The 11,677-nt window shown below is 33.9% G+C and overlaps 1 long non-coding RNA gene across 1 annotated transcript; it reads left to right on the top strand.

Moving 5' to 3' along the window:
- Positions 1-7,711: 7,711 nt before the first annotated feature.
- Positions 7,712-9,189, top strand: LOC136273187 (uncharacterized). The gene is made up of 3 exons (XR_010711398.1): positions 7,712-8,266; positions 8,790-8,984; positions 9,097-9,189. It is a non-coding gene; the product is annotated as an uncharacterized lncRNA (long non-coding RNA).
- Positions 9,190-11,677: the final 2,488 nt, after the last annotated feature.

Consider the following 11,677-nt stretch of genomic DNA (forward strand, 5'->3'; position numbering starts at 1 on the left):
TAACTACATGTCTGCCCAACCTGTCAAATGTCCTGTATCTGTGTACTTTGAACCATTTTAACAAGACCTAATGGACTTTCGGTTGGACATAGCTATTTATTTCTTACATCTTTTTTGGTATCCACACCACTTCTGGAGTATATTGTTGTACAGTATTAATTGAAAGCGAAGGGCGAGTTAACCATTGGGCAGATTATATCTGACAACTTTTGTTACGAATATACAATGAATATGCATGATTGTGTTCTACGTCTATACTACAAAATGATGTACACATTTAATGGGGAAGTTGAATTGGGAGGGGAGAGGGGCAGCTACCCAATATTTACCTTTAAACCTAAATAACAAAATTTAGAGTAAAGAAATTTAGAATATATACCCACTCAATGGTTTGAAAAAAAGTGAATAAAAGTTTGGTATTTTTTCCGGTCAGCAGCAACAAAAAGAAATAGGGCCACATAATGTATATTTATCATCGATTTTAGTTTTGATTTTATCCCTGCCCGTTCCTCTAAATATCCAACCATTAAGTTTTTTATTTCATTAAAGAAAATGCCAAGAAAGCAATGAAGAAAGTTTGTGGACAAAGTATATACAAAAATGAACCAAACATATAGTTCTACATTTTAGGCATTATATCATTTTAAAGTGTAAAGTGTTAATTCCCGCGCTTGCACGGGATATTATCTAGTTACAAATAAATATAATTTTTGTAAATAGATGATTCTCTTTTCTTTTAGAAGATTAGTTAATCCAATGAAACCCAAACTACTAGCTAATCACAGAATTCTAAATTAATAACCATACACGTATGCTTATAGTACAGTGCACAAATAACCTCATTAAAACATCAAACCTTTTATTTCCAACATTCCATATACCGTATATCAGGTTTTTTCCGCGTGTATCCAATTTCCGCTTTGTTCTCGATGGTTTCCGAATCTCAGAAAATAAATCAGCGTAAATTTGATACTAAGTTTTGTTTTTGTAAAAGAATTTTCTCTCTTTGGTCATAAAGTAAACAGGTAAGCACAGTGGCCAAGCCCGTTTTAACATTAATTTCAATGTAACCATAAATAAAGGGGTCGAACTCTGACCAAGATGAAAAACTACCAGATTGCTTCAAAAGACTAATAAATCAATTGATTTTTAAAACACTCGCAATATGCATGTATGTTTCAAAAAACTAATGTCTGAGATACACTCATGCCAAATTTCAAGTTGATAGGTCTTAAAATAGCGGAGATATACGTCATTATTCTCTCGAAGTCGCCAGTTTATTTTTACCCGGACATTTACCGGTCCAGGGCTCACGATGGGAGTTTGCCTATGACAACAGCGGTATTGCAACAAGTCGAGAAACATTCGCACTAATCTTGTAAAATCTTACATCAAACTCACGCTACTTACATACAAAAACTCCGATAAAATTACTTAAAATTAATACTCTCCATACTGAACTTTTATTCTGCAACCACATTGACTTCTGACAGGGCCAGCCATTTTGACGTCTTCGAGAAAGACTGATTCTGATTAGACCATCAGGAATATTAACCAATGAAATTTAGTTTAACATTAGCCATCACAAGTCTGGTCAGAAGTTGATGTGGCTGCAGAATAAAAGTTCAGTTTGGAGAGTATTTAAGGAATTTTATCGGAATTTAAGGGTGTAAGTAGCATGTGTTTGATGTGAGATTTTAAAAGATTAGTGCGAATTTTTGGCAATGGACGGTATACGGTGAACAGTATTCAGTTAGTTTTGTTCAGTGTGCTTTGTTCACCCAAAATAAAGAAAACCCTAGTAGTATGGCAATATTTTAAGATGTCTATTCTTAGATACATCACTGTAAGTAACAAGAATGTATCTAACACCGACGAATTTAAAGAAGCCACCGCTGAAGTAGCGGAAGAACTTGAACAGGGCCAATCAACCCCAAAGCGACGGGGAAACTCCGAAACAGCGGTATGAAATCGGTAAATATGCAGCAGAAAACAACCCGACTGCAGCTGCCAGGAAATGTTCACCTTTGTTGGATAGAAAATTAAATGAAAGTACCGCTAGAGGTTTCAAAAAAGACTATCTCAGTCATGTAAAATCTGCAGTAAAGCAAAAATTGATCGATACCGACAGCGAGATAGAAACCGAAGTTTTGACCCCAAAGAAAAGAGGAAGAAAACTGTTACTCAGAGATGAGTTAGACAATAAAGTTAAGCGATTTGTTACAACAATTAAAAGTTCTGGTGGAGTCGTTAATACTGCCGTAGTGAATACCGCTGGACGTGGGATAGTTCTTTCTGTGGATCGCTCCCTTCTTACGGGAAAATGGGGCACACATTGAGATCACACGCGCTTGGGCCCTTTCCCTTATGAGTCGTATGAACTTGGTAAAACGCAAGGGAACTACCTCAAAAAAAGTTCTCAGAGTAGACAACTTCGATTATGAGAACTCTAAATTTCTTTAAAAAATTCAAACTCGTGTAACAGAGTATGTAATCCCCCCTTCGTTGATTATCAACTGGGATCAGATTGGACAACATGTTGTCCCGGTTTCGCATTGGACTATGGCTGAAGAAGGATCAAAGAGGGTAGAAATAGCGGTATCGGAGGAAAAGCGATAGGTAACAGGTATTTAAACACGCTACTATGATACAAGTATCTTTAAATTTATGTACACCTTCCTAAATATACCACTCATGGGAACATTCTAACATGGTACTAAAATACATCCTCAAAGTTAAACACTTTTTGTTTATACATTTATGCCTCTTGTTTATATAGAACTTTCTGCACAAAACCTTACAAGTAGATTCCATGTTAAACTTATCAACTTAAAAAATTTCTTTCGTAGAAACAAACATACTAAAACTTGGTAAATGCTTCTCAGCACACGGTCTATATCTATATAAACAACTCGTACACCCGAAAATAATGTAATAACGAAACCAAATCCCGGAATTCGTAATATGATAATATTCAAAAGATTTTGTTTAATGTTAAATTGGCTAAAACAAGTTAAAACAGAAAGTTTTTTCAAAAAGATGTCCTTTTCAAGATTCTCAGATTATAAAGGAAAGAGTTGTCAGAAACATGCATTGTGGTTATACTGCCTCAAAATCTTGAAGCAATTTTCCACTCAAATGAAAAAAATGCTACACTGTTTTAATGTCTCTCGATAAAAAAACACCTAAAAAATTGAAATGCCATCAAAAGTGCATTGATGTAACATTTGCTACAAATCTGTACTAGTGTCACATGAGAGGTGATAATTAACCTTTAACACTGTGCCGGATAATTATGCCAAGGTGGCATTTTTGCACCCGCTTAAGATGCAGTTTCAAAAAATCCATATATACCAAATGATAGACCATTTTCTAGCACTTTTGTTTTTAGTGTGTTTCACCTGACAGGTGAGATGTTTACCTTTAAAAATTAATATCCCATCGGAAAATGATATTTCCCATAGGAGAATTGATTCTCCTACAGGAAATATTGACAATCCTATAGGATTTTTTAAAAGTCCTATAGGAATTATATTTCCTATAGGAGAATGGTATTTCCTGTAGGAATTTGATTCAGACATGTAGTTTTCCTATAGGATAATAAATTTTCCTATAGGATTTTATCAAACCCTATCTGAATTGAAATTCCTATAGGATGTTGTATTCCGATAGAAAATTTAAAATTACCTGACAGGTAGGAATATTGTTTTTCCTATGGGAAGAATTATTTTCCTATAGGAATTTATTTTTGAAAGGTAAATATCTCACCTGACAGGTGAGATACAATGATAACAAAGCTGGTTGTAAACTCTTTAAGCAATGGTCTATCATATGGCATAATTGAATTTTTCGATATATGCAGCTTAAGCGGGTGCAAAAATGCCACCTTGGCACTGGCTTAATTATCCGGCACAGTGTTATATACACCATTTCAACTCGTTGGATAAAGCAAATATAAAATCACACAATATATATATCCTCTATATATATACACGATTTTTCTGGACAATTTTTTTCGGCACTATTCTTATATCGATCTAAATAACATGTTAAAATGGCTGTTTAATGAATGCTTCATATCCCTGAGTAAGGGCCATATAATGGCTTTAAAGCGATAATATTTAACGAGGGCGGGTCTAATTTCTTCTGCCCTAGATTTTTAATGAAATTTTTTACATGAATTTCTACTGATATAATTATTATTTTAAGTTAAAAAAATAATACATTTACCACACCGTTTGTTTAAGGGGTCATCTTAAAGTTTGTTAATTATTAACATAGGACCCTATGGGATTTTGCTTGAAATGTATCAATTTTGCACATTTTTTACATTTGTTTTAAACTTCTGCCCTAGGAGGGATTTCTTTTTCTGTTTAACATATGTAAGTTATTACTTAAAGGCATTAAATGGTCAAATAAAAAACCCTTTTACCTCCTGGTTTGTTCCAGAGGTCTTATCAAAGTTGTTTTTTTGGTATGCCCAATTTCCCAGTTTGCCGGATACTAGTAATGGCTATTTTTTATTTGACAAAGACGGAAATGGTGATCTTTATAGTATTATTAAAACATTCAGACACATTTAAGTAATAAATAAATATATAGCATCACATATTAAGGGCCATTAATATTAAATTCATGGTTACTGTCTTGAAATATATGAATTAAGCTATATTTAGGCGGGTTAAGAAAACGTGACAGAGGACTAGGCTTGCTGAACCCTCTTCACGTTTTCGACCCGAGCCCAAATATAGCTTATACTTCGAGACATTTATGTTTATTCCACAATATAATATCAATTTTACACATCAAACGAGCTATTTTCAACAAATTTTGCTGAATATCTGCAGTTGAAACTATCATGCCATGGCGTCAACAAAGTAAAAAGATGACGTCACAATACAAATGAAACGCTGCGCGAAAGCGTGCGTACTCATTCTGTACTCGGCCTCGTTAATACACAATTTTCTATTTACGGTTATAATTTTCAATATGCATATAAATATTACCTTCTTTTAGGATGTCGTCGGCCCTAAAACACACCAGGCCGAACAGACAAAATATCATACCGTGCTAATGCTTAAATTGGACAATAATTGTTTCTACAGTGGGTTAGATATGTTAAATTGATATTTTAAAAGTAGAAGAATGAAAAACTGAAGGGTTTTCGACTTGGTTGGGGTGAACATGTACCAAAAAGTCTAAGAGAGAGCCATAACATACCGGTTACGAGAGTTCCTTTTTAAGAGCTACACACCTGTAAAAGATGATACTGTGAATTCCTTATTTTACGCGAGTACTAAATTCTGCGATTCTGCAGTTTTACTTCAAATCGCGAGAATATATTATCGCGATCACCAATTTTTGTTATAATTTCCTATAATTCAAAACTGTCGGAAAAATAAAACCGAGATTTTAAAATTTGCGAGGGTTGCTTCTCGCGATTTTACGCGAAAATTATTTCCTCGCGTATCATTCAGAATCTACAGTAGTTTGACAGTTTAAAAGATTGTCACTAAAATTTGTATGCAGTAACTTTGTGTTTTGCGAAAACATTGTCATTTACGCATACACTGTATGTTGTTAATGAAATAAATGTATTTATTCAAATAAATGAATCCCTTTTCTTATGATGAAGATTAATTATTGCATGCACATATACATGCATTCGTATGAATTAAATGAATAAGCAGGACGTAAACAAAAGGTATGTCAAAAAGTTAAGAAACGATGTGCTATTAGAAATGATTAAATAATGGTTTATAATTAAAAACGAAACATTTGTATTAAAATGTTCAACATTATAATTAGTAATAATACAACAAGCAACTGTTTATACAGAGGAATTAAATAAGTGGATGATACTCATAACATTTAGTGAATTCTTGAAAGTCACAAGAAAGGAAAACTAAAGACGTCTGAATAAAATATGAATTAAGCAGAATTATATACAGTGAAGTGTGACTTAATAACTCATAACCTACCAAAAAATCATATTCAAAAAAGTGGTGTTAATGACACATGCGGATACTAAAAAATTCCAAAACATTTTTAGAAAATTTGAAATTTCAAAACTTTATCATAAAAAGCATCAAATCTTACTACTTTTCTACACTCTATACAGTCATTTCCCACGACAAATTAAGGTCCGACTTGATTTCACATCGTTGATAGCTGCCTTTTTCAATAAAATTGAATCGTAAATTTACTTACCTTGTCATTGATCATCTACAAGACTATTTTGTTGTCATGTTGTAAAATTTGAATTTACTGGGTGGGTGTTAATACAAAATGACAACATGGTAAATTTTGTATTTACAACCACCCAGTAAATTCAAAATTTGCAAAATGTCATTTTTATAAAACTATTCAGATTGCGTACACAAGCACTCTAAACTGATGATATAAAAAGATGCTTGCGTTTCTGATTGACAACATCTTTGAGTTTTAGGAAATCAGATCTTCCAACAATCTGTTGATATACCCATTTGTATTAATTGCGATCCATTGTTAGCAGACCTATTTCTATAATAATATGACGCAGGATTTATTAAAAACTTTTACATAAAAATTCAATACCCCTCTGTGGCTTTCAACTCAACATTTAAATATATTGACGACGAAGTATCAATTAACATTGTTACTTCGACACTTACGTCGACTCGATATATCCTAATGAACTTCATATAAAATATACAACAGAGTCCGAGGCATCTGTTTCATATTTAGCCATTTTAATAGGAAAAATACACCAAGAGTAACCTAACAACAAACTTTCTGATAAACGTGATGACTTTAATCTTTTCGTACGTATGTGGCAATATACATTCATCGCCTGCATCTTCCAGTTGATTCCAAACGCAAGGGCATGCTCTACATATGAACAATTTGTTAAACGGGGCAAGCTACTGACAAACAAGTTGATAAAACAACAGTCTCAATTAAAGTCATAATTTCGTGAGTTCTATGGTCGATACAACGACATTGTCAGCTAATACAATCTTCCACTAGGTCAAATGCTGACTGACGTTTTCTTACAAATTAAATTGAAAAAAAAGGACTTAACGTTGCTTATGTAAGTGAAAAGAATACAGATCTTTATAAAGCACGGACTCATTTGTTCTGGTAGAAGATAAAAACATTATGCGCATCCCTTCTTACCTTTATTGGCGACGGAAGTTGTATATTTTGTCTACCTAGGGACAACAGAAATTCTTTGGTCAATAAATAAAAGGTTAAAGGTTATCTTTGTTGGTGCATATGCGCATAAAGATAACGAGCATTACAGAAAAAAGTACGTAAGCAGCGTCCGTCATTTTGGAAATGTTTCTGCAATGAACGCTTCATTGTTGCTTTTACAATCTGAAATAGAAAACATTATACAATTTTATCCCGAAAATTGATATTATCGTGTTTAAAAGGCTACAGAAATGTTTAATTTATGCATGAGAAATTCTCCTGTAACCGAATTTTATTCGTATTAATGTCCATACATACGAAAAGCTTCTGATATTTTAATGACTTAGGCAATAGGAGAATATTTTCATTTTTATTCTTGAAAAAACCCCTCTAATAATAGAATGACCACAATTCACAGCATCCACAGAGCGGAATTTTAATTAGGTTTTTGTTGTTTATAACAGGATATAATCCATCACAACCTGTCAGTATTCCGTGTACCGTTATGCATATGCATTAGAGGTGCAGCAGTAATAAAAATATTTTCTTTACCAGAAAGTAACCGTAAATTTGTGATATAATTTAAAAAGTATAGAAATGAAAAAAGTAATAGCACTAAGCAAGGAAGCAGTTACGGGCATGGCAAGAAGGTGCTAGCTCGAAACTCTGCGCCAAAATTTAAAAAACTTCAAGTTTAATTCAGGGTTTTTTCATTCCTGTTAACTTGATATTTTTCTACAGGATTCAATGTACAAGAGCAAAGAAGCAAGAGGAAAAAGCAGACTAAAGACAATGTGGAATTTATTGGGATTCACAATTGTGACACTATGTATGTGTGCGCATCAAATTTCAGCGCAAAGACAAGAAAAACTAACAGCCATGAATGGATATTTAAAAAACATTATTGTTAATGCACAAATAATGCAAGCTATGGTGCAGGCTGAATTGGGACAAAATATTCCAAACCCGAAACCAAATCCCGCGTACGACAATTTTCTGGAAGCCGGTGAGATGAGACTCCAAGTCTTGGAGGCCAGTACCGCGAGCTTAAAGACCACCATTGGATCATCCAATAAAAACTGTGAAATCAGTAAGTATAGAACAAAATACCCAATTCTGTGTGGGGTTTGTTGCACTGCTGAGTGAATTACCCCGACTTTTTCGTGTCTTGATGGCAACATCATATATTTGTCCACAAATTTAATAGGTCGCCCTTAAAACATATTGTTCTAATTTAACAGATTTTTTTTTTTTTTTACAAAATCATAAATTTAAACTTTAAAGTGGCGTAATTAGTTCAAATTTACAAGTCTACCAGACACTTACCTGTTTCTTTAAGTAAAGTTTTGCTTTCTGTGGAACTTTATGTCAATGAAAAGAAATGTTATGTTTTAAAAGCGGAGTGGTTAGTCGCTAAGATCGGTACAGTGGTGTACGATACCTTTGCTTAATGATGTTGGTTACAAGAAATAGTTGATTAATATCATACCTAAGACTAAGAACGACTGTATTTTTATAAGAGGTGTTGAGAATGTATTTTCTTCATATAATTTTGTTCTATATAAACTAACAGTACATTGGATTTTCACAATAAACTTCTTTTTTCCTTTCAGCGCCTAGAGCACCTAGAATTGTCGAACTTCAACTTTCCCGCATCGAGCCACCTCAAATGACCATGAGATGGAATCCCCCACTTAACACAAACGGTCCCCTTACAAACTACACTCTCCTCTGGGGCGTCAAAAACGAATCGATTAGAAAAGAACAAATTGACCCCACCCAACTTGAATGGGTCTCCGATTTCCTGGGTATCTGATCCATAAACATGTAGTGAATTCAATAATGTAAAAAATTTCAGTCCATCAATAGAAACATCAATATTTAGGATATAATAATTATTTCATTTGCTTGATTCTTTAGATGACGACACAGTCCATGAACTTAAACTTTATGCTGTGAATGATGTTGGATTTAGTGATCCAGCAATTCGAACGTTCACGACACCAAAGCGTGGTAAGTGAAATTTTGAAGTGATCAATGTTATTATAGGAAGACACAATATGATGAACCCTTTGATCATGACATACTGATGTTTATTTACACAGAGACCAGTAAGGAGAGATAACGCTACCATGATGCAAATTAGATGGGGCCCGCCTCTTCATCCGGTGCGAGGATACTTCATTTTGTACAGGAAGTTTGATTGGTTCTACAGGGGTCGCTGGCAAGTGAAGGAGATTAACGATCCCACAGCGCTTTCATCGGAGGTTATCGCCAACGATCCCGGCAGATCATATATTGTCGTAGTCCGAGGGAAAGCAGACAGAAGTAAATCTTCCTTATTCGAACAGCCATATCAGATTTAAATTAATTTAATCGCAATGGAGATTGCTTAGACATGTTTAAGAGAACAAAAGTTTTTTTTTTAATTTCACGAAACGCTTCATTTTCTGTGGCGGCATGGAAAGGCCAGATGAAAAAAATAATTATTACTTCAAACGAATTAGGATTTGTTCGGACAAATAAGTTATTTGTTTTGACTAATGAGTCACTTGTTTGGACTAATGAGTCATTTGTTCGGACGAATAAGTTATTTGTTCGGACAAATAAGCTTTTTGTTTGGACTAATGAGTCATTTGTTCGGACGAATTAGGATTTGTTCGGACAAAATACGATTTGTTCGGACACATAAGTTATTTGTCCGGACTATTTAGGATTTGTTCGGACGAATTACGATTTGTTCGGACGAATTAGGATTATTTCGGACGAATTAGCTTTTTTCCGACAAATAAGTTGTATTTAACAGCATTTTTGATGAGTGATTTATAAGACTATCTGATCTGGCCATGATGTTGGTGATAAAGGGGGAGAGGGTCTGTGATCAAGCCAACTCGACAGGTGAAGATGTCAGCATTTAAGATACAACTTTTATTTCTCAATATAATGATAATATTTTCTAATTTCATGCCATGCTTAAATAATTTATGCATTGTCAGTTTTTCACAAAGCTACAATAAATCAAAAACAAGTTGCTGTCCTTTAAAAAAGGACTACAATACGTGGACCATTTGCATGTGTTTCCAACGAAAACGTGAAAGCCTTAAGATTATCAGAGATTCCACCGACTCTAGCCCTCTGCTTTTAACCACTAAATTTGTACGTTGTATTACGTATACATGTATGTATAGCCCTGACTTTTTATCTCAGAATTTCAAGGGTTCATACTTCTAAAATAATTATGATCTATCTATGAATGAAGTATGCATGTATAGTATCAGGCATTCGGTGAATTCTACTATTTGCGCACACATTACGATTAGCACTACTTTGTTAACTATGCAGTGACAGCTTTGTGTAAATCAAAAATTTCATATTTTGATGCATTTTTCTTGAGATTTAAACTTTTATACAGTGACATAATTATTCAATCATACTTAAATGCTTAAAAAAATTTAATCGGGAAGTTCTCTAGCCTCGCCTACTATAAAAGTAAAGTTAAGTTACATGTGTATTCGGAAAACAACAAAACATTGCAAATTATGCTATTTGATGCATGTTGTAGTTTCGGCATAACATTAACTTATCTCATAATATTGATAGTTCATATCACATGCCAATCATTTCTTTAAAAGGAATACTTTGTTTCTGTACTGTTTACCGACAACTTTACAATTACAGCGCCTTTGAACTATGTGTGCATATGGCACGGAATCCCGATCCCGATTCAGATAAACGTGTGCTAGCCTGGTTCCCTGAGCTACCCACTACGCACAGGAACCAGGCTAGCTCATGCGCAGGCTGAATTTTCCCCATAGCATCCGGTTTAACCTCGCTTATATATTTTCTGCGTGGACCTCAGCATAATGGGAGGACAATATCCACACATCAATTGTAATCTGGAATGCAAGGTAACAATCCCCAAAAGGAGTCTTAAATAGTTAAATAGAGAGAATATTTAGACACACTTTGGAAAAAATAACCTACGTAGATAGTCAACTTTAAAAACACAGAAGATGGGTGGATAAGGCGTGTAAAATGCTCATACACGGTCGGACAAGCAACTGAAAAATTAAAATACCAATAAATCTGATATTTAAAAAAAAAAGTCATTTAAAACAATATACATTTTACATATAATTGATATTTAACCTATAAACATTAATTTTCAATACTTGGAATATGTTGACTCAAACAGGCTTAAACGTATTAAAACCTGCAAATACTTTCATTCTTTAGAACTTCAAGGCATTCTCTTTTATAGAGTGGGTCTGTGCTCCATATTTTTTTTTCACATAATCTAAATAAGGTCTAATGGAAAACAAAAACGTGGAGAGATGACCCACTATACATTAGATATATCATTTTGTATCCCAACAATTGAACGTTTTGAAAAAAATAATATAAGTCCGTAAATTCGTGGTCAAAGTCACACATTATATTTGAACAGCCCAATTTGTTGTGTTTGAAATGGCTCAGTGGTTAGAGTACCTGACATAAGCTA

The sequence above is a fragment of the Magallana gigas genome, chromosome 2 (assembly GCF_963853765.1).
Source record: "Magallana gigas chromosome 2, xbMagGiga1.1, whole genome shotgun sequence".
NCBI classification, from domain to species: Eukaryota; Metazoa; Mollusca; class Bivalvia; order Ostreida; family Ostreidae; genus Magallana; species Magallana gigas.